General features: G+C 41.8%; 1 protein-coding gene across 1 annotated transcript in view; it reads right to left on the bottom strand.

Moving 5' to 3' along the window:
* Nucleotides 1–1,407: 1,407 nt before the first annotated feature.
* The window catches only part of foxg1a (forkhead box G1a), a 39,528-nt gene continuing 16,929 nt past the window's right edge, over nt 1,408–24,006 (bottom strand). The window contains exon 2 of the mRNA XM_035743280.2: nt 1,408–1,667. The gene's annotated coding sequence lies outside the window, so the exon portion shown is untranslated. The remainder of the gene's footprint in view (nt 1,668–24,006) is intronic.

Here is a 24,006-nt window from a genome sequence, read left to right as displayed (position 1 = left end):
TGATAAATTCACAAATTCATACGATCTGAAATCTTGCTCTGATTTATCATTCAAAGGGTCCCAGAGATAACATGAAGTGTAATTTTGTTAGATAAAATCCTTTTTCATATCCTAAAACGGTCCATATAGCATGCACGATTGATTTTGTATTTCCACTCGTTCAATTTGCAAAGAAAGGAATCTGTGAAAATTTCATCCTAAACGTTGTCTCAACCAGTCATATCACATTCGTATTTATTCCTCAGAGATCCTAGAACGTAACCAGACGTCACTTTATCATTAGGAGTGTAGTATATCCTATAGGACACCAAATTTGGTCAGAGAGCGAAGCCTTCATTCACTTGATTGACTGTAACTTTGTCAAATAAGCACCAATCGGGGTCAAACAAAGCTAGCTAAGATAGCCAATGAGCTGTGCTTTATGGAAACCCCATATGTTGCAAAATGTTGCTGCTAACCTTGTGCAACAGCTAGCCTTTTCCTTTTGGAAAAAAATACAAGAAAATGGAGTGTTATGAAAACTGGGTGTTTTGCAAATGTTGAACTTATAATATGGCTACTAATACTGGAAAAGCTCAATCAACGTCCAAGTATACAGATTGACGTATTTGCCCCAAACATTACACTTTGTACTCAGGGCTTAAAGTTAAATGCTTTGCCACATTTTTTTGCAGTATTAATTTAGTACCTTGTTGCAAACAGGATGCATGTTTTGGAATATTGTTTATTATGTACCGGCTTCCTTCTTTTCACTCTGTCAATTAGTTTAGTATTGTGTAGTAACTACAATGTTGTTGATTCATCTTCAGTTTACTCCTATCACAGCCATTAAACTCTGTAACTGTTTTAAAGTTACCATTGGCCTCATGGTAAAATCCCTGAGCGGTTTCCTGCTTCTCCTGCCACTGAGTTAGGAAGGACACCTCTATCTTTGTAGTGACTGGGTGTATTAATACACCATACAAAGTGTCATTTTGATGCTGTGTTTCAAATTCACTGCTCGATTGAAGGACTTTACAGAGTATGTGACGAGGTAGTCATTTAACAATCATGTTAAACACTATTATTGCACACAGAGTGAGTCCATGCAACTTATTATGTGACTTAAGCACATTTTTACTCCTGAACTTATTTAGGCTTGCCATAACAAAAGGGTTGAATAATTATTAACTCAAGACAATTCAGATTTAAATGCTTTATTCATTTGTAAAAATGTCAATTTCAAAAAACATAATTCCACTTTTACATATTGGGATACTGTGTGTAGGCCAGTTACAAAAACTCTCAATTTACAGGCTCCCCTGCCTGTTCAGGCGGCGCTCGGTGCTCGTCGTCACCGGTCTACTAGCTGCCACGATCCCTTTTTCCTTTTCTGTTTGTTATATCTGTATTGATTTCACCTGTTGGAGATTTGTTGAAGGGCTGTTTAAGCCGGGCAGGCCCGCCTGCTTTTGTGCGGGCTTGTTTTCTGTTTGTCTGTGGTTGGTTGTTTGTAGTATGTTCTCGGACTGTTTTGGTGTCCTGTTTTGGGTCGGTCATATTTTGTTCGCCTGTTGTGTTGGCGTTGACCACTTACCCGTTTTCCGAAATAAAGTCGGTGTCCTATGAATCCTCGGCTCTCTGCGCCTGACTCCGCACCCACCACTCCTAGCTGCGTGACATTCAGACTGTAACACAACAAAATGTGTAAAAAGTTAAGTGGTGTGAATACTTTCTGAAAGGCACTGTATGATTTCTAAATCCCTAAAAAAGGCATGCAACACAATCCCGATACTTTTTTTTAGGCTACATAGCAGACTCTATATGTCCCTCAAACTCAACTCTGGACCTTGAAGCAAGCTCCACTTCATTTTGTAATTGTTCCCCCCTAATCAGGGATTGATTTAGACCTGGGACACCAGGTGTGTGCTTTTAATGATCAGGTAGAACACAAAACCAGCAGGCTCTGGACCTTGTTGGGTCAGAGTTGAATACCCATGCTCTATGTTATATTCCTAACGACTTCCTAATTCACACTGTACCTTCACGACTGACCTCAGTCACGATTCATATTCATAGTAAGGAAGGAAGAGGGAAAATGGAAATGGAAGAGGACGGCACACAGACAAAAGTTGTGTTCGTTTAATTTGATATACGATGGTAATTGCTCTGTCGTTAATACTTGGTTACAATGCACTGCTGGCATGAGATGTGACTTTTTCCATTGTTACCAAGAAGGAAAACCTGAACATGCATCAGCTAACTGTACAGACTTTGAGGATTTGCAAAATGTGTGTGTGTGTGTGTGTGTGTGTGTGTGTGTGTGTGTGTGTGTGTGTGTGTGTGTGTGTGTGTGTGTGTGTGTGTGTGTGTGTGTGTGTGTGTGTGTGTGTGTGTGTGTGTGTGTGTGTGTGTGTGTGTGTGTGTGTGTGTGTGTGTGTGTGTGTGTGTGCCCATTTTGTGCTGCAAAATCTGTTCAACTGTTGTTGATGTCGATCTGTCGGCTGTGAACTTGTCGTTGTAAAAAGTGTCACTGTCTAGTTGTGTCCTTTCTCTTGTCTTGTTTTTAATTTATTTTAATGCACTCACTGTCGCATATTGAGATGAAATGTTTCAATGAAAAGAAACTTACAAATTAACTGTATTATTATTCATACACACTGCTCAACAAAATAAAGGTAACACTTAAACAACACAATGTAACTCCATCACACTTCTGTGAAATCAAACTGTCCACTTAGGAAGCAACACTGATTGACAACAAATTTCACATGCTGTTGTGCAAATGGAATAGACAACATGTGGAAATTATAGGCAATTATAGCAAGACACTCCCAATAAAGGAGTGGTTCTGCAGGTGGTGACCACAGACCACTGCTCAGTTCCTATGCTTCCTGGCTGATGTTTTGGTCACTTTTGAATGCTGGCAGTGCTTTCACTCTAGTGGTAGCATGAGACAGAGTCTACAACCCACACAAGTGTCTCAGGTAGTGCAGCTCATCCAGGATGGCACATCAATGCGAGCTGTGGCAAGAAGGTTTGCTGTGTCTGTCAGCGTAGTGTCCAGAGCATGGAGGCGCTACCAGGAGAGAGGCCAGTACATCAGGAGATGTGGAGGAGGCCGTAGGAGGGCAGCAACCCAGCAGCAGGACTGCTACCTCCGCCTTTGTGCAAGGAGGAGCAGGAGGAGCACTGCCAGAGCCCTGCAAAATGACCTCCAGCAGGCCACAGATGTGCATGTGTCTGCTCAAACGGTCAGAAACAGACTCCATGAGGGTGGTATGAGGGCCCGACGTCCACAGTTGGGGGTTGTGCTTACAGCCCAACACCGTGCAGGACGTTTGGCATTTGCCAGAGAACACCAAGATTGGCAAATTCGCCACTGGCACCCTGTGCTCTTCACAGATGAAAGCAGGTTTACACTGAGCACATGTGACAGACGTGACAGAGTCTGGAGACGCCGTGGAGAACGTTCTGCTGCCTGCAACATCCTCCAGCATGACCGGTTTGGCGGTGGGTCAGTCATGGTGTGGGGTGGCATTTCTTTGGGGCGCCGCATAGCCCTTATGTGCTCGCCAGAGGTAGCCTGACTGCAATTAGGTACCGAGATGAGATCCTCAGACCCCTTGTGAGACCATATGCTGGTGCGGTTGGCCCTGGGTTCCTCCTAATGCAAGACAATGCTCGACCTCATGTGGCTGGAGTGTGTCAGCAGTTCCTGCAAGAGGAAGGCATTGATGCTATGGACTGGCCCGCCCGTTCCCCAGACCTGAATCATGTCTCGCTCCATCCACCAACGCCACGTTGCACCTCAGACTGTCCAGGAGTTGGCGGATGCTTTAGTCCAGGTCTGGGAGGAGATCTCTCAGGAGACCATCCGCCACCTCATCAGGAGCATGCCCAGGCGTTGTAGGGAGGTCATACAGGCACATGGAGGCCACACACACTACTGAGCCTCATTTTGACTTGTTTTAAGGACATTACATCAAAGTTGGATCAGCCTGTAGTGTGGTTTTCCACTTTAATTTTGAGTGTGACTCCAAATCCAGACCTCCGTGGGTTGATACATTTAATTTCCATTGATCATTTTTGTGTGATTTTGTTGTCAGCACATTCAACTATGTAAAGAAAAAAGTATTTAATAAGAATATTTCATTCATTCAGATCTAGGATGTGTTATTTTAGTGTTCCCTTTATTTTTTTTGAGAAGTGTATATTATTATCTCTTTTACTGGGACCTAGTTAGCTTATTTGCTGAAGGACTGACTTTCTGAGTGTAGAAAAACCTTGGAGAGGTACCATGATGGAATCTAACATTTAATTAGACTTTAGTTCTCATACTCATACTCAATATATATGTATATGTTTTGTCTTTCAGTACATCAAAACAAGCTAAAATCCTACGAAGCATGACAATCTGTCTACATCTAGGGGGAAGAAATGATTCATAAGGACTGCCATCTTGTCTTCTTTATCCCCTTGGACAATGGCTGTTGCACCTTTGAGGGGTGATTCTGGACAGATCTTGTTACACCCAGATCTCTCTCTCTCTCCCACCCAGCCATTTGTAATGGCGAAGATCATTAGCTTCTTGGGTTACTTTCCCCTCCGCTACTTTTCCAAGATATCATACTCACTTACTGACTGGCCACTTTGCAGTCTCTAAACAAATTAATAAATGTCCTCAATGTGATGACATTCCACACCATCTGCAGTGTTTATTTTCCTTAAATAGTGGGGTTAGTCAGAGGCCTGGGCCAGGCTGGGGCTCAAACACTCACGGGTGGTATTGGATTATCTTAATCGTCTCGCTAGCCTAAGTAATGACCTCTCAAAGTTTCACCTCAATAGGAGAATGAATCATTTAAAGGGTTTTGCAGGAAACTGTTGTTTATATAAAAAGGGTAACGCTTCTCGCGAGAGGGACGGAGTTGAAGATCAATTTATAACTCCCAGAGCACGTTGCTTCTCTATAAAACCATTAGGCAACAGTTAACTGGGAACTGATGGCTATTTGAATGTTTCTGGTAAATCATATAAATGGACATACACGTCTCCAAGTAAAATATATGTTACTTTCCATCACTGTATAGCAGAAATGAATGCTCTATCTCTATCTGTGCAGACATACTGTCTTCGCTTTAGCTTCTACAAAATCAATATGAACTGTGGATTAACTGTCTCACAACGTGTCAATAGAAAATAACCATATGCAGGTATTGAAGCCCTCCTTTAATAAATCCCTGTATGGTCTGAGGTCAAACGAGTGTTACGGAGACTGCTGCCAACACAGGTGCTGAAGATTAGTGTCGCCAATGTCTCTGTACCTTGAAGAGCACATACTTTAATGGCAAACAGAACAGAATTCAGACTCAGAAAGCACAAACACCTGAAAACAGTCAAATAATCTGATGGCACCAATGCTAAAGTTTCTGATACCACTAGTCCGTCACCCACACAGATGATGATAGGGAGATTTTCTGGCTGTAGGAAAACAGTGCTCAATTTGACCTAGAGTCAAGGTGCAGCCGAGATATGTTTTATGGCTTAGGATACGAGATACTGATGTCCTTTAGAGGATAGGAGTCTAATATAGAGTCTAAACTAACAGCCATTGACAGGTATCCTAATTAAGGTTGCAAAGGGAGGGTATATTACTAGAAACATTCTAATTTTACCAGTAAACTACAAGAATTTTGATAACTTTTAAGGAATATATGGAATTTTATCAGATGTCATCTAGTGGCCTTTTGGGGTACTTCAGAAAACCCCAGGTGTCTGTAATTATCTCTGTCCCTCTGTGTGGCCTTATCACATGTAAAATATACATTTTTAAATCAAATAATATTATAAGAAAATATATATTAGAGTGACGAAGCTGTAAAACATTATCCTAATTGTAAACCAGCAATTTAGTGAATACCATTGGTGTTTAATATGAGGGTTTCAGCATTAAATATCATTTTTTTATTTTTTATTTTACACACACTTTTATTTATTTTACTATGTCAATTTGTCTTTGTTGTAAATGTTTTGTGCCCAAACTGGTGGCAGTTGTGAACAAAAGACAATGGTTGGAAGAGCTCTCTTGGGTTTCCCGAGTGGCGCAGCGGTCTAAGGCTGTATCACAACCGGCCGTGATTGGGAGTCCCATAGGGCGGTGCACATTTGGCACAGGTTTGGCTGGTGTAGAGGCCCCCATTTAAGAGCATTTGTTCTCAACTGACTTGCCTAGTGAAATTAATTGTTTTATTTTATTAAATTATCTTGAACCATATGGTCTATCCACTAGAAACTATAATATTATTATTATTATTATTATTAGAAACTCATGGACAATATGGACACATATAAAATTGTATACTATATATGAATATAGATATTTTTTTATAATTCAATTATAAATTACCTGTAGCTTTGCAACCCCAATCCTAACAGACACCTCTTCTCGCACAGTGATGGGTAATTATTGGCAGTTAGTGGTTGTCAGGAATATGTAGCTAGCTGCCTGCCAGCCACCTCTGTCAAAGATAAAACATGCAACACCCCCACCCACCTAACCCACTACCTGTATAGCTCACAACCCCACCTCAGTATCTCTTACACCCACCAGTGTACACATAAAAACATCAGAATTCAACAGGCTACATATCAGTTGACACCCGAGGCTGCAGTGTGTCCTTGTAGAACCTAAAGTATGTGATTAGCTGTCATTTAGCCTGATGGGAAACCCTTATGTTCCACATATTGTGATATAGGCTCAGCGTTGTGTTCGATCAAAGTCACGGCTAAGGCTAATAAACGTGTATTCTAAAACCCCACACTGTACCTGAGGGAGACAGTCTGCTTGACATGAGAAATGTAGTGTCAACAATAAATCCTGAGGGAACGGCACCCAGCACTCAGGCTCTGATCAGTCCCTACACCCAAACAAGGGCACTGCGTTCATCCACCACCTCTGGCCCTGCTCGCCTCCTACCACTGAGAAGTACAGTTCCGCTCAGCCCAGTCAAAACTGTTCGCTGCTCTGAACAATTCTAGGAAACTGAACTCAATATTTAGACAACACAGGTGGGATGCTGTGAGGGGAATAGTAATGTAAATTCTGATAATGGAATGCTTTAGAATCAACAGACTGTTACCTAGGATAGGATAAAGGATTTTCTATTTTCTGTTCCAATGTCATAAGGTGAATGCACACATCCAACAAGACTTAAAGTAAATATTAGGTAAATTTGGAATGCTTTAGAAAACAGACTGTTAAGGATTCTTTTCTAAGCTAATACACATCCAACAAGAGAATATTGGATTTACTCTAGGCAGTAGGCATCTATCCAAAACCACCAACACAGAACATATAGCATGGAAAAGTGTAGGTGTGTTGTGAATAGCATGTCATACGGTCAGGTGTCAAATAGCATGAATTCAATTAGAGAAGATCTAACTGTGCACTACCTACACATGAATGTATCTAACATCACTTTACATGACACATGTTATACACACTTGGAAAGACAGGCATGTTTTTATGTGAATTGTGGGTTTGGGTTCAGTTAGGGATGGATCGAAGTTTACAGGATGGTTGCCTGGAGGAAAATGGGGGAGGGTCATGTTTTTCAATTTCAGTCAAGGGGAGGGTTTAGTATTGTTGAATCTCTTCTTGGGGATGGTCATGTAATTTCTAGTTGATGAAATGTCAACATTTCTCAATGTTTTATAATTAGTTGCTTATTAGGCATATATATCGATGTGTGCCTGATGCCACCCCTCATCTCTGATTCTCCGCTGGGCGAGCAATATCAAGTGCACCTACAGTATAGGCTACTTAGTGTGGTCTCAATCAAATGATCTACGAAGTGCATGCTCAGAGAAGTGCAGAACAGTGTTTTATTTCTAAGATAGCTGCTGGGATAGTGTAAATAAATCTAGGCAGCATTACACACTGCAATGGATATTCCAACCCTGAGCCCCGGCCTGCTCTGCTCTTGCTGATCAATAACTTTGTGCTGCTTAACCAATGACTGTGCTGTGTAGGCCTACTGTGGCAGTTCAGGAGGAGGGCCCAAGGCTTCTTCGTAAAATTATTTTTGATTCGGGCCTAGTTAAAATAACCCCCTATCTTGGACGGATTAGCCTATAGGCTGTGTTCGGATCAGTTTCAGGAGAGCGCGAAGATGAGTAGGACAGTTCATGGTGCTGAAAGCAGGCAGATTCGAGTAGGCATCATTTATTTGAATTAGACTTTACTAACGACAAGAGGGCTTTGTGTTGGCTCCTAATTCTTCCTATTTAAGAAATAAGAGGTTTGACAGACAAAATGAGGCTCTAAAGCTGCTTTATCCATAGAGTTTGTCAGTCAATTCCTCCACCTACCATGCACTATTTAAATAGCCTACCTCCATGTCAGTGAATGGCTGTTAAGTTAAAACCAAGACTTGAATTGAGGGGGTATGAGAGGGTATGCCATAGGCCTAGCTTTTGTTAAAGAAAATGGCAAAAAGCACAGGCCTGCCCATTGTAAATGTAAGATTTTGGTCCACGGTGCTTTACGCTAGAAACGAGCGTTAAAATAGTGACTCCGATGCATATGGGGAAATCATTGTTTTGTTTCTTTGATATTCAGAGGCTGAGCTACAATCTTCTATAGCCGAGGAGACACAATGTACTTTGCTTGGGAAGTAATCTAATTCTGTCACTATCAATTGATTAAGCTATTCACTTTCTGTACAATAGAAGATGTTTAAACCCAGATAGCATTTAAGGAAACACTAGTGAGCCACGGAAGAAGAGTAGCCAAAAGTCAAAGCTTACATTATTTTGCCTCGGTTGGCCTACTCTGTGTGGGGTGGAAAGGTAGACATATCTTTTGAAAGAACCATGTTCAGATTCTTAATGATGTCTCAGATTTAATTATTTGCAAACAGGGACAGTTTTGTTGCAAACAAGACACACTGATTCGGCATTGGAGAAATATGATAAGATGAACACATAGGCCTATCTGTCAGGTTCTCCCTAGGAGAGGCGGGCGTGGAGTCAGGCGCAGGAGAGTGCGAATACCAAGAAGGGCGTTTATTTACAAGTCCATCAAGAACAGGCACAGGACCACAACAGCAGCCACTTAACAACAGGAAAGCAGTCCAGAAAAAAACACTTGTTTAACAGAACAATCCAAAAGCAACCCAAACAAATGACAGCTACACAAACAATCCCGCACAAAACGTAGAGGGTAGGGAGAGATTAAATACGCCACTGATTAACCTAAACTAGACATAGCCGAACAACAAGACAGACAAAACCAAACGAAAAAGAAAAGGGATCGGTGGCAGCGAGTAGACCGGCGACGACTGACCCCTGAGCACCGCACGAACAGGGAGAGGAGCCGGAAGTCGTGACACCATCTCTCTGTCCATTCTTAGCCTGGAATTTAGTCATTTGTATGGTATTTTCACAAGTGCTCCCTCTCCGGCCTCCAGGTCACCAGGCTACTCGTTATGGGCGCACACCTGTCCCCATCGTTACGCGCCCTGCGCGTCATCAGACTCACCTCCCTGATTCCCTTCCTTATACAGTATATGTCACTCCCTTTGGTTCCTTCCTCAAGCGTTATTGTTTCCGTTCCTTTGTCATGTCTGTGCATTCGTGGTTTCTTGTTTTGTATTATGTTGTGTTTGTCTATTTATTTAAACACTCACTCCCTGAACTTGCTTCCCGACTCTCAGCGCACATCGTTACAGGTATTAAAAAATATTCTGCTAATTTGTAAAATGATGTAGAATTGCATGAAATGTTTATGAAGGGACTTTTTTTTTCTTGGATCTGCAAATATGATGATAGATTCATGCAATTATTTAACTGTAAAGGAGATCTTTCCACCCCTACTCTTGTCCAGGGTGGTCTGCGAACCCACAACCTTCTGTCCCGCAGCCCTGTGCGCAATCAAAATCCCAGCATTGCTATGTAATGCTTACAGGACAAAGAACAGTTACGAAAACTGCTTATTTAAGGCTCTGTACTGTCAAAGAAGTGAGGGCAAACAGTATACATGTTCTCTGCTATCCAGTTTGTTTATATTATTATTTTGGGTATAGGGGAGGGTCATTTGTTATTTTAGTTTTTTTTTTTTTTTTTCCAAGTGTTCAGTGAGGATTTAGGTCAAATATATTTTGCTGAAGGGAGGGCCATTCATTTTCATTTCAGAGAGATTCCATTTTCTCCATGTAATCCTTATTATAAATAACGTTCACTCCCTTATGGATATAATTAGCCTAATTAGTCATTTCACCGGTCATCCACAACAGTTCTCCATATCAAAACAGCTACTCGTCTACTGACCAACAGATTTAAACATTTCTCGTAAACTGTAAAACAAGGTCTATACCTCTCTCTCTATTTCTCTCTTCTTCCTCTCACTCACTTTTCCCCCCTCTTTTTAATCCCCTTCTCTTTCTCTCTTTTCCATTGAGACGAGCTCTCTCTCTCTCTATGTAGGAAGAGAGAGGGAGAAGGGAGCGGGGACTTACATGTTTCTGCTAATGAGCGAGAGCAGGGAGAAATAAAAGAAAGACATCTCAGATAGGGCTGTTGCCCTCAGGCCGTTTCACTCAGACCCTGGAGGAAGTGTGCTTTCATTTGAATGCATCCATCCTCAGATCACACTATCCTTTCACCTTCCCGGGTTGAGGGTGGAAAGGCTGAGGCTATGGATGCTCTGTGCCCCAAACGGCTAGAGTCCCCCAAACAAAGCAGACAAAGCTCCCGGCTGCACTTCCCACCCCTCTCTGACCCAGACAATGCAGGTAGATGAAACGTCACACATTCACAGTCCCAACCTTTACCACTTGAAGGTCAAGCCCTCCTAAGCCATTCATTCCCTGAAGTTAACAGCAATTACCTAGTAATGAACAGATTTACCAACAAAACCAATTAATCGCATAGGAAATGCCCTAACAGAGCATGAAAGGCCAGCAGTTAGACTCACACAATCAACAGCCATTGCTGGCTTTGCACTCCGACAGAGAAAGGAATACTGGAATCGCGGAAGAGTGTAAATTAGCTCTCTTCTTCTTTCCCCTGCTTTTCTCAAAAAGCCGATGGAACACCTTTCTAGTTTACACTACAGATAATGAGCTAGTCTATACAAGGCTCTCAAACGTAGAATAAATAGGTTTGTTTTTTAATGCCGTATGACTCGTAAAAACAACATAGAACCTTTAAATGTCAAATATATGGGTGAGTTCCCTCAAACAATAGAAAATATGGAATGTGTAAACAATTCTCTTTTACACAGAACAAAAATGTAAACGCAACATGTAACGTGTTGGTCCCATGTTTCATGAGCTGACATAAAAGATCCAGGAAATGTTCCATTCGCACAAAAAACGGATTATCTCAGATTTTGTGCACAAATTTGTTTACATCCGTGTTAGAGACCATTTCTTCTTGGCCAAGACAATCCATCCACCTGGCAGGTGTAGGCCACTCTAAAATGTGCAGTTTTGTCACATAACACAATGCCACAGATGTCTCATGTTTTGAGGGAGCGTTAAATTGAAATTCTGACTACAGGAATGTCCACCAGAACTGTTGCCAGAGAATCTAATGTTAATTTCTCTACCATAAGCCGCCTTCAACGTTGTTTTAGAGAATTTGGCAATACGTCCAACCGGCCTCACAACTTCAGACCATGTATATGGCATTGTGTGGGTGAGCAGCTTGCTAATGTCAATGTTGTGAACAGAGTGCCCTACGGTGGCGGCGGGGTTATGGTATAGGCAGGCATAAGCTACGGACAACGAGCACAATTGCATTTTATCCATGGCATTTTCAATGCTCAGAGATATCATGACGAGATCCTGAGGTCCATTCTCGTGCTATTCATCCATCAACTCATGTTTCAGCATGATAATGCACGGCCCCAATGATCTGTACACAGTTCCTGGAAGCTGAAAATGTCCCAGTTGTTCTATGGCCTTTATACTCACCAGACATGCCACCACCCATTGAGCATGTTTGGGATGCTCTGGATTGACGTGTACGACAGAGCGTTCCAGTTCCTGCCAATATCCAGCAACTTCGCACAGCCATTGAAGAGGAGTGGGACAACATTCTACAGGCCAAAAGCCTGATGCAAAGGAGATGTGTCACACTGCGTGAGACAAATGGTGGTAGACTCGTCAACAGAGATGTTAGTATGTTCCAGAGATTTCTGTAAGTCTTTAGCTGACACTCTAGGATTCTTCTTAACCTCATTGAGCATTCTGCGCTGTGCTCTTGCATTTATCTTTGCAGAACGGCCACTCCAAGGGAGAGTAGCAACAGTACTGAACTCTCCGTTTATAGACAATTTCTCTTACAGTGGGCTGATGAACATCAAGGCTTTTATATATACTTATGTATCCCTTTCCAGCTTTATGCAAGGCAACAATTCTTAATTTGAGGTCTTCTGAGATCTGTTTTGTTCGAGGCATGGTTCTTGTGAATAGCAAACTCAAATTTTGTGAGTGTTTTTTATAGGGCAATGCAGCTCTAACCAACATCTCCAATCTCGTCTCATTGATTGGACTCCAGGTTAGCTGCCTCCTGACTCCAATTAGCTTTTGGAGAAGTCATTAGCCTAGGGGTTCACATACTTTTCCCAACCTACACTGTGAATGTTTCAATTATGTATTCAATATTGACAAGAAAAATACAATATTAGTGTGTTATTAGTTTAAGCACACTATGTTTGTCTATTGTTGTGACTTTCAAAATTTCATGACCAATTTATGCAGAAATCCATGTAATTCCAAAGGGTTCACATACTTTATCTTGCCACTGTATCTATGGCACATCTAAGGCAGAATACTCTGGTTATCTTCCACCATATGCCCGGTACCTAAAAATTTGAACCCCACATTAAAAGGCTGGTTCTTTCCCAGCTAAAAAAGGAGGTGTGCTCTTACACAGAAACCCCTCCAGTTTCCGTACAAGTAGCACAGGGGTGTTAATCACTACTGCACTGTGCCTACACCCACATGAAGAATCCCAGGACATAATGACAAAGCAAAAAACAGGTTTTTAGAATTGTAGCAAATGTATTAAAAAAGAAAAACTGAAATAACTTATTTACATAAGTATTCAGACCCTTTGCTATGAGCCTCGAAATTGAGTTAGGGTGCATCCTGTTTCCATTGATCATCCTTGAGATGTTTCTACAACTTGATTGGAGTCCACCTGCGGTAAATTACATTTTTTTAAACAATTATTAGGATTATTATTGTTTATTTTTTCTTTATTATTTTCCTAACGCTACCATGCCTCCCCTAATTGGAGTAAAATAATGGACAATAATGGACAACAATACAGGCCTATACAAACTATATAGATTTTACAGACACTGTATATTTTACATTAGTTGTCTTTATTTATTTGTTTTTATTTGTTGTTAGTCCCACCCTTCAGCTACACATCTATATCTGAAAAACATCCCATTTTTATTTCTAATTGCCATATATTTTTAAAATGTGCTGTAACGTTTCACAAAACTTCTGAACCTTTGTTTTCTCATAGTTTCTACAGATTAATCTATGATCTATGCTTCCTGTTCTTAAGTTTCATTTGTTGCATCTTTTACTTTTGGATTTGTACACCAGCTTCAAACAGCTGAAAATACAATATTTTTGGTTATATTTCACAGCGGTTTAGATGGTACAATGATTCTCTACACAATGACTGCTTGTTCTGTCACATTAACTGAAATTAGGTAAATTATTAGAATTTTTGCAAGCTGGCAAAGGTAAGAGCGTTTTCTGCATATTGCACCTTTAAACCAGAGGCAACAGTCATATAATACAATTTGCTTAAAGGGATACTGCGTGATTTTGCCAATGTGGCCCTTTATTTACTTTCCCAGAGTCAGATGAACTGATTGAAATGCCATTTTTATGTCTCTGTGTCCAGTATGAAGGAAGTTGGAGGTAGTTTTATGAGCCAATACTAACTAGCTAACATGTTAGCAGATGCCAATAGACTTCCAGTCAGGAAACCCATAGACTGCCAGTCATTGTGCTAACGTTAGTTAGCAATTGCGCTAGCCCTAGTTAGCAAATTCTTTCAAACTGTATGCAGAGACATGAAAATGGTGTCCACAAGTTCATCTGACCTAAAGTATTCCTTTAATAGCCAATGTGTATTATTTAACATTACTATTAAAATAGCACTCACTTAGAAGATTGGTCATTGTTTTCAAGTTGCAAGCTCTATCCCATAAAACCATCACTGAAAAACAGATATTTACATAATCTTCTGTGGTTTGGTAACATTCTTCGACGGAGTCTGGCTGGATGGAAGACGAGGCAAAGTTTGGAAAATGTCTAAATATACGGGGGGCCATCTCGCGACTCCGCCTTCAACTTGCAAGGGGGCGATGCTATTCCACTGCGTTGTGGACGTCCCCATTGAAATGCATGAAATCTGGCGCACCGTAATGGAGTGATTATGGGTCATGTGAACGAGGCTTGAAGCGGCAGCACCCACAGTGGATCAGCACATATGTTTTTATTGATTGCTACACCAAGGGATGGTACACTTCATGCTAACATCGTGCTTTCATTTGTATTTGGAGCTCATTCCTCGTTTTTAAGTTAGAACGTTAGCAAGCTAAATGTCCCTTACCTTTTATTTGTCCAGTGCATTCGGAAAGTATTCAGACACCTTCGCTTTTTCCAAATCTTGTTATATTACAGCTTTATTCTAAAATGGAATACTTTTTTTTCACATCAATCTACACACAAAACCCCAGAATGACAAAGCGAAAACAGGTGTTTGGAAGTTGTTGCAAAATGTTGTATATATACCTTTTTACATACGTATTCAGGCCCTTCGCTATGATATTCGAAATTGAGCTCAGGTGCATCCTGTTTCCATTGACCATACTTGAGATGTTTCTACAACTTTGTCCATATGTGCTAAATTCAATTGATTGGACATGATTTGGAAAGGCACAAACCTGTCTATATAAGGTCCCACAGTTGACAGTGCATGTCAGAGCAAAAACCAAGTAATGAGGTTGAAGGAATTGTCCGCAGAGCTCCGAGACAGGATTGTGTCGAGGCACAGATCTGGGGAAGAGAATGACAAACATCTCTGCAGCACTCCATCAATAAGGCCTTTATGGTAGAGTGGCCAGACAGAAGCCACTCCTCAGTAAAAGGCACATGACAGCCCACTTGGAGTTTGCCAAAAGGCACCTAAAGGACTCTCAGAGCATGAGAAACAAGATTCTCTAGTCTGATGAAACTAAGATTGAACTCTTTGGCCTGAATGCCAAGCGTCACGTCTGGAGGAACCTGACACCGTCCGTACGGTGAAGCATGGTGGTGGCAGCATCATGCTGTGGGATGTTTTTCAGCGGCAGGGACTGGGAGACTAGTCAGGATCGAATGATAGATGAACGGAGCAAAGTACAGAGAGATCCTTGATGAAAACCTGCTCCAGAGTGCTCAGGACCTCAGACTGGGGCGAAGATTCTCCTTCCTTTAGGACAACAACCCTAAGCACACAGCCAAGACAATGCAGGAGTGGCTTCGGGACAAGTCTCTGAATGAGTGGCCCAGCCAGAGCCCGGACTTGAACCCGATCTAACATTTCTGGAGAGACCTGAAAATTGCTGTGCAGCAACGGTCCCCTTCCAACCTGACAGAGCTTGAGGTGTGCCAGCTTGTAGCGTCATACCTAAGAAGACCTGAGACGTTAATCGCTGCCAAAGGTGCTTCAACAAAGTACTGAGGGTCTGAATAAAGTACAAAGTAAAGGGTCTGAATACTTATGTGATATTTCAGTTTGACATTTTTTTTTATAACTTTGCAAACATTTCTAAAAAACGGTTTTTGCTTTGTCATTATGGGCTATTGTGTGTGGATTGAAGAGGGGGAAAAAACAATTTAAGCAATTTTAGAATAAGGCTGTAACGTCACAAAATGTGAAAAGAGTTAAGGGGTCTGAATACTTTCCGAATGCACTGTATACCAGAGGAGGCTGGTGGTTGGAACTATAGGAGGACAGACTCTTTGTAATGGCTGGAATGGAATAAATGGAACGGTACCAAACACATCAAACATATGGAAACCACATGTTTTACTACTTTCCATGTATTCCATTCCAGTCATTGCAATGAGCCCATACTCCTATAGTTCCTCCCACCAGCCTCCTCTGTTGTGTACATATGTGTGTATATTCCCTGTGATTGCATAGAATGCTTCTTTAATCCTTTGTACTGTAACCGACAAGTTTGACAACATGCACCACTGTGTAAAAGAAACGGTTAATTTTTTCAATCCTCACACACAAGTCAAATTGAGTTTCAAACAGTAGTGTAAAATACTACTTAAGTATTTTTTGGGGTATCTGTACTTTATTATTTATATTTTTGACTACTTTTACTTTACTACATTCTAAAGAAAATAATGTACATTTTCCTCCCTACATTGTCCCTACATTTTCCATGACCAAAAGTACTTGTTACATTTTGAATGCTTAGCAGGACAGGAAAATGGTCAAATTCACAAACTTATCAGAGAACACAGGTCATCCCTACTGCCGCTGGCCTGGCGGACTCACTAAACACAAATGCATCTTTTGTTTTGTGTTGGAGTGTGTTGGAGTGTGCCCTGGCTATCCAGACATTTTTTAAAAAAGAAAATGGTGCCGTCTGCATTACTTAATACAAGGAATTTTTAATTATTTATATTTTTACTTTTGATATTTAAGTATATTTGAGCAATTCCATTGACTTTTTATACTTTTAAGTATATTTAAAACCAAATACTTTTAGACTTTTACTCAAGTAGTATTTTTCTAGCTGACTTTCACTTTTACTTGAGTAAGTTTCTATGAGGGTACATATACTTTTACTCAAGTACGACAATTGAGGACTTTTTCCACCACTGGTTTCAAAGCTCCTGCTTGCAATATCTACTAGAGTGGGAGGTTCTTCAGTGATTCAATGTGGTCATATATTTCCCAGGAGACGACAGTCTCCACAATACTTTGCTAGCATCACCGATGTTGCCAAAACACCTGTCTACAGTGCAGGACGAACAAGTGAGACAAGTGACTAATTGATGTTGTGTGGTTAAGTGACCTGAAAGACAACATGTGTTTGAATGACTGAGAGGTAAGCTCTGTCTGTGGTCTTCAATGAAATTGAGAATGTGTTGTTACGGTTCAACTCAGTCTCAATAAGCACTCCAGTATGTGTAGTCAGAGCACATACAGTACAGTTTGTCTGCCTATATAGTGTAGCTAATGATAGTATCAACAAAACATCTCCAACAGAATAGTATATACCTTGTTGGTTCCCAGTCATTTTGTAGGAGGATGAGGGGCACAGTGAGGGCATGACATACTGTTAATATGCAGCATGGCTGATCCTCAGTCGAGAGAGAGAGAGAGAGAGAGAGAGAGAGAGAGAGAGAGAGAGAGAGAGAGAGAGAGAGAGAGAGAGAAAGAGATTAGAGTGAGAGAGGGATAGGGGGAAGAGGGTAAAGCACAGGGGATTGTGTGCAAAGAGAAAAATGTGTGCAAGTATCAAAAATGGAAAGTAGCACACACTCATATCCTCAGCTCACATGGGGGGGGGGCTCTGTTCACCAGTGTCAATTTATTCAAACGTTGCTTCTGTTGTCTCAATTCATAAAGGAGCTCGGTGCTGTAGAAATATAGTGAGAAAAGAAGAAGGGACGCATTGAGAAGACGTATCATCCACTTTAACCAAAACACACAACCAGAAACCAGACAGGCGACAGAAAAGAATCCTTGAATGTGGTGAACGCTGCTTTGTTGTAGCTACAATGCAATACCATAGGCATTATCAGATTGTATTCAAACAGAAAACAGTTGTCCAGTTGAGGGAACTATTTATGGGTTTTTACATGTATAATCCTGATTTAATCCTGATTTGAAGTTCAGTTTACTGGTTGGGATTCAAATGTGAACTAGCTGTGAAGAGAACAACGAATCCTGACATTGCCAACCACAGAAAGTTCACGTGGATCACGGCCAAGAGGTAAGGATCACACGGTAAGTACATAGGTCACACATTTAAAACTCTCACACTGACGTTAACCAACAGTCTGTTGTGAGATTGGTGTCAGTATGCGGTGCGGTTTGGTTAAATAAAGAGTTTAACCATAGCTCTAATATCAGCTTGGTTAAGGAGATTGATTGAAAATACTCTGATTCTGGGTTAAATTTGAGGAGGAAATATGAAGTGAAATGTGATATGAAATGTGTATAAATGGAAATCGTTCACTGGGGACAGAAAGAAGCTTAAGGGAGAAGAACACAAAGGTTGATGAGAACAGGTGCTAAATATATACAGTATATTTTATGTTGTCATACACCAGTCTTATCCTAACTTTTTATGGCAGTGTTACTGTTTAAGCAGGAACGTCTTGTCCTGATGAAATGTATTTGATGATCCCCATTTCGCACATTCCATTTAGATGGAATGTTTGGAATCACTTACGTTGTGTTTAGGGAAGATACGTTATGTTCAACTGCTAATAGTACTTTCATATCAAGTTGATGGCTGGCTGCATACGAATTGTGTTACGAACGACGAACTTCTGGCTTTTAAAACTGAAATAACAACATCAACATTTGTCTCTTCCTGGAGAACAGATCATGAAATTGACTCCTCTCCTGGTATGGTGAACTTTCCTCCTATCATTACCTAATCTCTAACATACAAACGTTTTGTATCACACTTCACCCAGTGTAAGATTCCCTCACCATGTCCCTTACGTATCCTCCTCCTGGGGATCTCTCCCATTCATCTCTTTCTTAACACACATCTCTTACCAACATTCTATTCCCTTCTATCAACAGCCACTTGTTCAACCAATTATGAAAGCAATATGTCACTGATTGCTCAGTGCACCCTAGCCTCCCATATCTCTTTCAACCCCTGCACTGCCACACACACACACACACGCACACGCACACGCACACACACACACACACACACACACACACACACACACACACACACACACACACACACACACACGCACACGCACGCGCACACGCACACACACACACACACACGTACAGAAACCTTGGCTTGACCCGAGGTGTTGGCAATATCCAACTGTGTTTACATGGAAAGTTCAAGTTGAGGAGTCTAAATCTGTTGGAGCTGAGGGTTCGGTTGACGTTTGTTCGCTGGTTTAAACTCTAATGCCCAGCAGTTATCCTCACTGAAAGGTAATTGGAATTTCAGTTTACTTCCTAAATTGACTGAACTGAAATGGAATTGACGCCAACCCTGATGCTCACCAGTGTTTGAAGTCAGGAAGATACCATTTTAAGCCCCCTTGAAAGAGATCCTGGCGAGGGGTGTGACTTCTGATCTCTTAGTCAAGACATTAGGCTGACCTGGATCACCTCTACCTCGACTAAGCTTCAGGATGCACCCTGACCCAATCCTCTTCAGTGGACCACGGTAGCTCACACAAAGGCCTTTAAATCTACAAGGGAGGGACACCCCTGTGTTATGGTATAGCAGTAATTCTTAGGTGACTTTATCAGAGTCACTCTCTAAGCAAACACTTACAGTACACTTAAGGTTAAAGGAAGTGAGATAAAGTAGAGAGAAATGAATGAGACATACAGTCTGTAGTGTAGCTAGCTTATGTCAGTCTGAAAGGGGATATGCCTGGCTAATGAAAAGCTATGTAAAGGTGCTGTCTTTATCCACAGCCCAGCTGGGTTTTGTCTCTCCCTCTATTAGCTCCCTTGACTTCCTCCACTCTCTGCACTCCACAATAAAATAATTCCCTAGCTGCGTAATTCTTCGTCGTCTTCCATTCATCATTTAGGTTGCTAACCCTTGAAAATGCTAAAATAGTTGTCCAGTCAAACACATGATCAGTTCTGCAGCTAGCTAACTTCCAGGAACCTGGTTGTGATCTGTACATGTTTAAAGAAGGGAGGAATAGGCCCTATAGCCTTCAAGTCAGAATGAACACCAGCTGGTTAACTGCAATTTCAACACTTCACAGGGAGGTTCACAAGGGGCTTATCATATATTTACAGACTGACAATCCACAGTTATCAACCCTAAACTACATTTTTACTACAATTAAAACAATTTGATGCCTTTCGGGAAAGACGATTGATAAAATATTTTGAGATGTTTTGTCAGGTTCAAAGCTTCATCATATACTTTCACTGACAGGTACACTATATAAACAAAAGTAAAAATTAGTGGATTCGGCTACTTCAGCCACACCTGTTGCTGACAGGTGTATAAAATCAATAACACCGCCAAGCAATCTCCATAGACAAACATTAGCAGTAGAGTGGCCTTACTGAGGAGTTCAGTGACTTTCAACGTGGCACTGTCATAGGATGCCACCTTTCCAACAAGTCAGTTCGTCAAATTTCTTCCTGCTGGAGCTTCCCCGATCAACTATAAGAGCTGTTATTGTGAAGTGGAACGTCTCGGAACAACAACGACTCATCCGCGAAGTGGTAGGCCACACAAGCTCCCAGAACGGGACCACCGAGTTCTGAAGTGTGTAGCGCGTAAAAATTGTCTGTCCTCAGTTGCAACACTCACTACCGAGTTCCAAACTGCATCTGGAAGCAACGTCAGCACAAGAACTACTCATCGGGAGCTTCATGAAATGGGTTACCATGGCCGAGCAGCTGCACACAAGCCTAAGATCACCATGTGCAATGCCAAGCGATGGCTGGAGTGGTGTAAAGCTCGCAGCCATTGGACACTGGAGCAGCATAAATGCATTCTCTGGAGTGATGAATCACGCTTCACCATCTGGCAATCAGACGGACAAGTATGGGTTGGATGGATGCCAGGAGAACGCTACCTGTCCGAATGCATAGTGTTGTTTTCATGGTGCGGGCTATGCCCCTTATTTCCAGTGAAGGGAAATCTTTACGTACAATGACATTCTAGACGATTCTGTACTTCCAACTTGGTGGCATCAGCTTGGGGAAGGCCCTTTCCTGTTTCTGCATGACAATGCCCTTGTGCACAAAGTGAGGTCCATACAGTTTGTTGAGATCAGTGTGGAAGAACTGGCCTGCACAGAGCCTGACCTCAACCCCATTGAACACCTATGGGATGAATTGGAACACCGACTGCAAACCAATCTTTATCGCCCAACATAAGTGCCCAACCTCACTAATGCTCTTCTGGCTGAATGGAAGCAAGTCCCCAAAGTAATGTTCCAAGATCTAGTGGAAAGCCTTCACAGAAGAAGGCTGTTATAGAAGCAATGGGGGGACCAACTCCCTTTTAATGCACGTGATTTTGGAATGACATCTTCGACAAGCAAACTTTTGGTCATGTGGTGTATTTCCATTGTGGTGAGGGCCCTCGTGATTGGTGCCTACTCTGGATGAGAGAGGGATTTGTGAGAGGAGGAGGAGGAGGAGGAGGAGGAGGAGGAGGAGGAGCAGAGTCATAGGTCAATCTCCCAGCCACCAAAAGATCTTAGTTAAGTAAAGGCTGAGCCGCTGTAGCCAGTACAGTAACCGGATCACTGGGAATGTGGGCAAATGTGTGAAGGCAGCACAAGAAAATTAACACACTACAAGATTGAAATTAAGTTCCACTTACAACTAGAATATTGTCTAGTTGCATAAATGAAATTCTACTACGAACCTGCATATTTTCTTGCTCCATAGTTCCTCAGAGGGACTATATTTGTATTTTAAAAATCGACTCCAAAGCATTTCCATGTGCTAAAATGCCCTTCAACCGGTTATAAACAATCCTAAAGTACTTCAAAGAATTAGAGGGGGAAAATCTACTCAACATCCCTTGACAAAGTCCCCAGTTGTTCCGGAATTGCTATTGTCCTAATACTTACAAGCCAATTGTAGCACCCAGTTAACAATTTCACATGGATAGATAACTCCCGAAACATGATAGAATTACAGATTTTCAACAATGGCATGTAAGACATTTCTCTGCAGCAATTTCATGACAGCTGAAAGCCTAAAATGATGTTAATGTGTGCTCCACTCTGCCCTCTTCACTCACACAGAGATGTATAAAATGGAGCGTAACAATACAAAATGTCTCTAATGGCGTTCTGAAATAGCACAACATATTTATCTTTAAAAAGATATTTCATGTCAGATGTACTGCTCTGTTCAATCTCCATAGATGTCAAAGCCTTCAGAACGGCATCAGCATTCTCCATATGGCTTACCTACTACCAGAGTCAAGTGAATTTTCAAGAAATACCTAATAACCCCCAAGTAGATGGAATGTATTAATGTGATAGAAGGACATTCTGCACCTGATCAATCATGTAGTTTGTGTAGAAGTATTGCTGTTTGTTACTCGACTAAAGAATAAACCATGAAGACAAAAAAAGGTTATTTGGCATATTCTTTATTCCTCATCTGTCAAGAACACTACCTGTACAAGCGACCTTTCGATAGAGGTCATACAAAGTCTACAATGCACATCATAATCACGAGGAAGGATAATGATACTGTGCATGTCCCAGACTGGTACATTGGCTCCTCACTCACTTCTCAACAATAAAACAAAGTCAAACATTGTATTGAAGAAAGGAATTTTACATAAGGTCAAACGAAAGTGAGTATCATTCCTAATCTTGGTTGCTTCACAAATAGTACCCTATTCCCTATACGGAGCACTATTTCTGACCAGGGCCTTTAGGGGAAAAAGGTGCCATTTGGGACACGTCTATCTGTTGAGAACATGTGTGGTGGTCTTCTCTACACAATGACTTTTCCATGACCTCAAAGGTGGACCCTGTTGAGTTTCCCTTTAAACACAGATTAGTCTGAAAACATACACACGTGGCTGAAGCTGTATATCTAATCACATCTGGTTCAGATAAAGATCCTTCCTGTTCTGTTCCCCGCTCCTCTCCTTTCCTCCTTCTAGCTGTGTGAACCACTGGGAAGCTTTGCCCCCAGTCAGAAGTGATAGCTCAATGCAGCCAGGAGGTTGACATATGAGAACATTCCAGGTTGCGCTGCACTGCAAGTGAAAGGAACAGATTAAGATAGTGAGATGACTATGGTGTGACTTGCTGTGCCGCAAGAGCCTCATGTTTTCAGGGGGGAAATAATTGTACCACGGAGGGTGGAAAAATGATGTATTATAAGTAGTACAATGCGAAACCTTTTGTGTTTTTATCTTAGATCGTGACAGATAGGGAAAGGCTGCATGGTTGTCAAATGGAATCAAGGCCTTGGTGTTGATACAGGAATTAAGTTTTGACAGAGTTGGCCTGTAGTGTAGCTGAAGAGAGACATACTTTTATCACAGTGTTGTGTTACTGCACAGCATGAACACACACGCACACACGCACGCACGCACACACGCACGCACACGCGCACACGCACACACGCACGCACGCACACACGTACACACGCACACACACACACACACACACACACAGGCCTACTGATAGACCAAGGAAATTCATGCTCTCCCTCTCCTCACTGTATGGGATCTGAAATCAAATCACCATGGTGTTTGTCAGGGCTATTTGTACTCCAGCCAGACCAAGGCAAATCATTGGGGTACTGGAGTAGCCATGCGTATTGTAGAGACCTGTTTTCCCCTCTTCTTTTCCCCTCTCTTTTTTACGAGTCGTCAATCACGGAAGCAGCACAACTCTGTAAGTGTGGGGCTGCCAGCTACCACAACGGGCAAGAGCAGGTTGCCATGGCAGCCACAGTTGGAGGAAGGCTGTAGATTGGCAGGAAAAGCGTGTCAACAATTGCCCTGTTGCAGCGCGAGAGAGAGAGTGAGAGCAGAGAGAGAGAGAGAGAGAGAGAGAGAGAGAGAGAGAGAGAGAGAGAGAGAGAGAGAGAGAGAGAGAGAGAGAGAGAGATGAGCCTCTTTCTAACCTAGCGCTCCATGCAGCCCCATGCTGTTTAATAATATCCATTTACTGCTCACAGATTGATCTGGAGATGTGGAGTAGAAAAAAAACAACATTCTCCTTTCTCTTTCTCCGAGCTTCTCAC

Source organism: Oncorhynchus keta, chromosome 29 (assembly GCF_023373465.1).
Source record: "Oncorhynchus keta strain PuntledgeMale-10-30-2019 chromosome 29, Oket_V2, whole genome shotgun sequence".
NCBI classification, from domain to species: domain Eukaryota; kingdom Metazoa; phylum Chordata; class Actinopteri; order Salmoniformes; family Salmonidae; genus Oncorhynchus; species Oncorhynchus keta.
This window is presented reverse-complemented; position numbering and strand designations above follow the sequence as displayed.